General features: G+C 47.8%; 1 protein-coding gene across 3 annotated transcripts in view; it reads left to right on the top strand.

The window, feature by feature from the left end:
* The window catches only part of FAM107B (family with sequence similarity 107 member B), a 62,731-nt gene continuing 55,684 nt past the window's right edge, over window positions 237–7,283 (top strand). For 2 of the 3 annotated variants that reach the window (XM_021384415.1, XM_021384416.1), the window contains exon 1: window positions 276–406. The gene's annotated coding sequence lies outside the window, so the exon portion shown is untranslated. Of the gene's footprint in view, window positions 407–7,283 lie in introns of all 3 variants that reach the window. The other variant, XM_021384414.1, reaches the window with a different exon arrangement.

The following is a 7,283-nucleotide window of genomic DNA, read 5'->3' as shown; positions in this document are numbered from 1 at the left end:
GAGCCCGTCCCGCTCCCCCCAGCGCGGATGGGGACGGCTCAGAGCCCCGCACCCGCCAGGGGCAGCCCATCCCCTCCCCTCCGTCTCTCTCAGCCCTTTCTCCCCTTTCTTTCACCGCTTCCCCCGCACCAGGCCCCCTCGCTCCTCTTCACCCCACTCCTGACAACAAAGGCAGCGCGGGGCTCGGGCCCGGGGCCGCCCCGGCGGTGACTCAGCGGCAGACCCGCCCCCGGCCCGCCCCGCCCCGCCGCTCCCTCAGGCGAGGCCGGGACAGAGCCGCGCGTGTGGAGGGGCCGTGCCGGCACTCAGCGGGCGGGCGAGCGGGTGTTGCACGGCTTCCTTCGTTCTCTCCTCCCGTCTCGGGTTCTCCTTCCCCTCGTTCCCCGCGGAGAGCCGCCCCGGCGAGGTAGGTTCAGCGTCTGTGGGCACACAAAGGCGGGCTGGGTGAGCTGGGGGAGGCGCTCCCGCCGAGCCCCGTCTGCCCGCCCGTAGGTGTGATCGGGAATGCGGAGTTGAGCGGGGAAAGAGGATGCCCGTCGCTCTTGGCAGCAGCCGGAGGGATGAGAGAGGTCCTGTCCGAGCAGGCACTGGAGCCTGGACGGTGTTTTTGCCCATAACGGGAGATTTCCTCGCGGTTTTGGGCTAGTGGAAGGGTTTCCTCCGTGAAACAACTTTTGTCCTCTCCAGGAGGAGCCCGTGGGCTGGGGGTGGCCGCCCGAGCGTCCGGGGCTGTGTGGGGCTGGGGAGGAGAGAGGGATGAACGGGGGACAGCATGGCCCTGCGATGGCCAGTGCCTCCCTCACCTCCTGCCGAACTCAGGGCAGCGGCTGGACTTCTCATGTACAAAGTGTGCAGAGCGGCCGCGTCCGTACAGATCTTTACTTTGGAGTGAGAGCACGCTCTGCTTGCTCTGTGTTCCCGTTCCTCTGACTGTGGTTCAGTCAGGGTTTCCCCGAATGGCCCTCGGACTCCAAATGTCTCAATCTTATGTGTTGCGAGTCCAGATATGCAGATCTTGCTACACATTGGGTTGAAGGATGGCGCAACTGGCCAGTGTGGCTGCGGGGGTAGATTGATGAGAACAGGCTGCCCAGAGAGGTTGTGGAGTGACTTCTGGAGGTATTTGAGAGCCATCTGGATGCCTTCCTGTGCAACCTGCCGGGGGGATCCTGCTTTAGCAGAGGTTGGACTCCATCTCCAGAGGTCCCTTCCAGCCCCTACAATTCTGTGATTCTGTGAACTTGGGTGTTCACATGGGCAAGGGGTGCGGTGTAGGTCTATGTGACTTCATTATTTGTTTCCTTCTTCTGTTTAATTATTTTAATGCCAGAACTCATTAAGCTGTATGTCAGTGCTGCGTGCCGTTTTGGTTGAAGCTGGTTCTGCAAGTTCAGGGCACCCTTGTAGGACACTTGGGAGACTGTAAGAACGAAGAGGACAGTCTCATTAGCAGGGTCTGTTGTGATAGGACAAGTGGAAATGGTTTCATACTAAAAGAGAGGAGGTTTAGACTGGATATAGGGAAAAAGTTTTCTTATAATATGGGTAGTGAGGCTCTGGAACAGGTTGCCCAGAGAGGTGGTGGATGTCTTCTCCCTGGAGACATTCAGGGTCAGGCTGGCGGGGGCTCTCAGCACCTGATCGAGCTGTAGGTGTCCCTGTTAATTGCAGCAGATTTGGACTAGATGACCTTTAAGGGTTCCTTCCAACTCAAACAGTTCAATGATTCTATCCTATGATTCTATAAGGTGTTGGGAACGTGTGAACTTTTGTTTTTCATTGAGAATTTGCAGAGTCCAACAAAAATGGCTCAAAATGAGGAAGAAATCTTCTGAACGAGCACAATGTGGTTGTTGTGTATAGTTTGTGGTGGGCATGTTATTGAATAATTCTGGCAGCAGTCTGTTCTGTGGTACAGGCAGGTACCTGTGTGCTAAATCCTGCAGCACTAACCAGGATATTTAACTTTCTTTGACTTGGCAGTGAGGTGAGAGCATGGAAGAACATTGTTAAAATGGAAATAACTTGTGGATCTTGTGGGCAATTGGAGAAGCAGATAGTCTTTAATCTCCTCCTGATATGAACTTAGCATCTCTTCCTTTATTTATGGCTGTTTTCCCAGCAGTATATGGACAAGCAGTGTATACAAGGAACGTGGTAGCTGCTTGCTTATTGTCAGTGATGTTTGCTCACTAACAATAAGTGATTGTTTGCTAGGCTTTATTAAGAATAACAGAGATACCCTATATCTTCTAAAACAAAGCTTTCATTGTCTTAAAGCAACTGTGAGCCAATTTCATGGTTGGTGAAGCTCCAGTGATGTCAGTGGAGTTTTGCCAGGGATGATTTTGGCAGGTGAAGTGTCGCTTGTATTTTTTCGGGGTCCCAAATGCCTGTGAGTAATGTTGCTGTTTTATCTCCAGCATTTAAGTATCATTAAGCATCAGTAATTACAGTGTTAGGCTGGTTCTCCCTGAAAGTTAGGAGTGAAGGTGGGGACCCACTTAGATCTTATAAATACTCTCCCACTTACTTTCCCCTTTCTGCTACAGATCTTATATCCCTTGGCTTACAGTCTCCCTTCTTTTTCAGTCTTGACACCTTTTTTCTCTCTTCAAAACTAAGAAGTTTCTCTGAACTGTGAGCATTGAAGGGTTTTGAGATTAGGTGCACTGAGCTGTCCTACAATAACGCTGCACTACTAGGTGAGTGACGAACTGCATGGCAGCTGCAGTTTGGACAAATTTCATTATTCACACATGCACATGCCTCTTCTTTACAAGCTGATTTGTGTGGTGGTTATGGTCAATGCATTTGCTGAAGTGGCAGATTGTTTGTCAGAGTCACATAGTGTAACAGCCAGGCTTGAGATAGACTGAGTGAGCGGATCGGGGCGCGTGGGGGGGAATTCACTGAATTTCTACATCGTGCCACATGTGTTACTCAAAAACGGTTCTGTTTTTCAACACCACATCTAAACATCAATAACATAATGTTAGTAAGGGAAGAAAAATCATCTAAAAATTGAGCAGAAGAAAACTGGTGGAGAGAAAAGCAAAGATTCTTGTTTATTAGTTATGGGAAGAAGAATGGAACTCTTTAACCAGTAATTGGCCTTGATAGAGGTTTGGATCCAACGAAGCTTCAAAACATGATTTAATTGAACAGAACTATGTTATCTTTGTATGCATGTAACCATACTAAATATGTTTGTCTGACTCTAAGTTGTCTGGCACTGTGGTAGTTTTAAAGACAGCAAGCTTCAGTGCTCAGCTTTACAAAATCTTTGATTCATTTTTCTATATGACTCTTTTGTACAGTACAGCTTTGGGTCTGTCTGTTTTCATATCATAAGTACACGAAAAGAACATGTCGGACACGATTTCCAACTGATACTATTCTGACATTTTTGGAAAAAACAAGTATTAAAGAGCAAGTTCCACATTCTATCTAACTTAGGAGGGAAGCCTATGGCTTGGACAGGTACACTCTTTGCTGGGTAAGGAGCTGGCTGGTGCACTAGGCCCAGAGAGTGGTGGTGAATGGAGTTAAATCCAGCTGGTGACCAATCACGAGTGGTGTTCCCCAGGGGTCGGTGCTGGGGCCTGTCCTCTTCAATATCTTTACTGATGACCTGGATGAGGGCATTGAGAGCACCCTCAGTGAGTTTGCAGATGACACCAAGTTGGCAAGAAGTGTCAATCTGCCTGAGGGTAGGAGGGCCCTACAGAGAGATCTGGACAGGCTGGACCTCTGGGCAGAGGCCAATGGCATGAAGCTCAACAAGACCAAGTGCCGGGTCCTACACTTTGGCCACAACAACCCAGGCAGTGCTACAGGCTTGGGGCAGAGTGGCTGGATGGTTGTGTGGAGGAAATGGACCTGGGGGTGTTGGTCGATGCTCGGCTGAGCATGAGCCAGCAGTGTGCCCAGGTGGCCAATGGCATCCTGGCTTGTATCAGAAATAGTGTAGCCAGCAGGAGTAGGGAAGTGATCATCTCTCTGTACTCAGCACTGGTGAGGCCACACCTCAGTACTGTGTTCAGTTTTGGGCCTCTCACTGCAAGAAAGACATCAAGGCCCTGGAGCATATCCAGGGAAGGGCAATGAAGCTGTGAGTGGACTGGAGCACAAGTCTTAAGGGGAGTGGCTGAGGGAACTGGGATTATTTCCTCTGGAGAAGAGAAGGCCCACTACAATTTATCGCTCTATACAACTGCCTGAAAGGAGGTTGTGGCAGGTTGGGGGTTGGCCTCTTCTCCCGTTTAACTAGTGATAGAATGAGAGGGTATGGCCTCAAGTTGCAGCAGGGGAGATTCAGGTTGGACATTTGGAAAAATTTCTTCTCTGAAAGAGTGGTCAGGCACTCTACTACGCGGAGGTGGTGGAGTCACCATCCCTGGAGGTGTTCAAAAAACGTTCAGATGTTGTACTGAGGGACATGGTTTAGTGGGAAAATATTGGTGATAGGCGGATGGTTGGACTGGATGATCTTGGAGATCTTTTCCAACCTTGATGATTCTATGAAAAAAAAAAAAGTGCTTAATTCTTCTCCAGTTCACTGACTAGTGAAAAGTTTACTCTGGTTTGACATGTTCTTGAGTATCAGAGGAAGTATGGTTTGAAGCTGAAGGTGGTGTTGCAAGGCCTGAAACTTTTTTTTAATTAACATACCTGCAAAGTGTGGAAGTTGAGGCTTTAATTTTTATCTCTAACAAGCCAACAGAAGGATTCATCTGTAGAAAGGGAATTGGTCCCATAATAACCTGAACAGAGAGGTGTGGGTTTGGTACAAAAGAGAGGGATAAATCATCTGGCTAGGTCCGCAGTTCTCTCTGGTGCTTCCTCTTTCCATGTCTTGCATGTTTTTGTCAGACTTGTCCCTGTACCTCATTTACATTAACCCTTCCAAAACCACACCGAAGCAGAAAGGTGGCTGTGTCCTTCAGCTGTGAGGAAGACACCTTCCCTTTGCAGATGGGGAATAAAAGCAGAAAGAAAAAACTAAATGGCTTTTCTGCGATTGCGCAGGAAATGTGCAATGGTGCAAGAACTCAAACTCGTGTCTTTTGAACAGCTGGCTGGTGCTGAAATGCAAGAGCTTCCTCTCACCACACAAAGTGAGCGGAGTGCAGAGAAGTGCAGTACAAGCTGATTGAGCATAGAGGTGTGAAAATCAATTTGGTTTCCTGGCTGTGATGCCATTGGTTGAAGAAGCAGTTGACCACCACCAGCGTGCGTATTGGTCTTTGTTAGATCATGACAAACAGGAGTTTTTTGTACTGACAAATCCTTAAATGAAGACATTCAGCACAAACAGGAGAGAGAAAACAGGAACATTTTTCTTCTCCTTTCTACATCTTCCCTTAAACAGTGGGTGTGGTTTTCACAGAGATGTCTCTGGCTGGATTTGTGGGGTGTTCCTTCAGCCCCCTGCAGGTGAGCAAGAGCCAGCAGAAGGGAAGTGGATGCTGTGCAGTGCCAGGAGGGTGCTGGCAAGAGCATGACTGCCTCTCTGTGACCCTTTCAGCTGGGTTAGATGATGTGAGTGCAGATCCCACCATGAGAGACCAGGCTTCTTACCCTCGCTGAAGGTAATTTCTGAAGGTCCTGCTGTTTCTCTGCTATGTGCAGTCACAAATCACACACTTCTCTGGTCTTAGTGCCAAGGGTTGCGTACAGCGCATGGCAGCAGGGGGCAGTTGGGGTAATTCTCTTGTGGCAGAGTTCTCATGGGGATTCTGCGAGCAGGGAGCACGAATATCTGTGAGGAAAGGATGTGGTCAAACGGAGCCATTTCTGTCTTTCCACAGAACCTGAAAACATTTCAGGGTACCTGCTGTGTTTGTTTCATGGCACTGGGAATGCAGAAGTTGAACTAAGGCTTTGTTGCAACACTGTGTTTGTTGGCTGTTAGAATTGCAATCTCTCATGGTCTTGAGTTTCATAACGTTTTGAGCTTGCAGTCTACTTTGTTTAGTTTATAATGTTTGGTGTGGTGAAGGGCAGGAACATCACAGGTGAGAAATCAGTGTTTCCAAGTTTTGACTATCAAAGAACCAGCCACAGAGATTTTGGGGCACTTGTGCTTTAAAAATATGAGACTGTCCAGTGGACACATTTCAGCTTAGTATTTACTCCTATTCTTTTGTCCTGGATCAAAAGCCAACAGGGCAGGGTTTATTGTGGCTTGGTGCAGTTTGAATTCTAGTACAGATATAGTCTAGCTTGGCATTAACTGAGTCCTTAGCAAGTCATCGGCTTATTTTGATGGGGTGAGGATGCTAGTTTCATGATGAGAGCAGGGAGCACAAATGCAGTAAGACTAAATAAGGCACGGTTATTTATTCTACAAGCAAAACTCCTGGATTTGCTTACATTTTAAAAATTTCTCTGGCAACAAGGAGCTAGAAGTTTACCTTTTGTGCTCCTAAGAGAGAGAAATAGCGCAGTCTGCTAGGAACAGGAGAACAAATTCCTTTCTTGCAGATGAGATCCATTTCCTTCTTTTTTGCACTGAAACTTTGGGCTGTGTAGGTGCATGCAGGATAAAATGTAAAACCTGTGCTCTGTCCTCTAGCAAACCTCAGTCCGTGACATTTAGAACTTCATTAGGAATTCTGTGGAGAACTATCTTTGAGATGATCAAGCATGAAATGTGCTTCTGCTATGCAAAGTGCTTTAATGACCTGGACAACAACAGTCTTGCTTGTTGTGGTGGGATGGATCTTAGTTTTATCCTTTAGCCAGGAATTAGTCATCTATCCTGTAAGCAAGAAAGCCACGACCCATAAATGCTTTTGGAGGAGAAAACGTCCTCATGTTTGGCATTGGTTGAAGTGGTCTCTCTGCTTTGCAGCACTGTATATTTTAGGGAGGGAAACTGAGTCTTGAAACCACAAGTGTGTAAAGCAAAACCCACATTAAGCTGCTTTTGCATCCTTGAATATGGAGAGTTCTCCTGCCTGTATTAGAAGGGCATTCTGCTCACCGTGCCTGTGCCAGCTGGTGCTAGCTAACTCGCAGGGTCCAGTGGCATCTGCTCTGAATCAGAAGCAAACACTGCCAGTCAGAGGTATCTCTACAGCGATGGCCTTTTGTGGGTCTTCTGGTGGGCTGACTAGAGGAGGATGATTGACGGCAAATAATAGAATGATTCTTTCCATTTCATTCCTCGCATGTACAGTGAATGGGCATTCATTACACCTCATGTATACACACAGGCCTTTGTTCTTGTGCTAATAATAAAACGGAGTTCACAGCTCTGAGTGTTCGAGATGATG

This window comes from Numida meleagris, chromosome 1 (assembly GCF_002078875.1).
Source record: "Numida meleagris isolate 19003 breed g44 Domestic line chromosome 1, NumMel1.0, whole genome shotgun sequence".
NCBI lineage: Eukaryota > Metazoa > Chordata > Aves > Galliformes > Numididae > Numida > Numida meleagris.
This window is presented reverse-complemented; position numbering and strand designations above follow the sequence as displayed.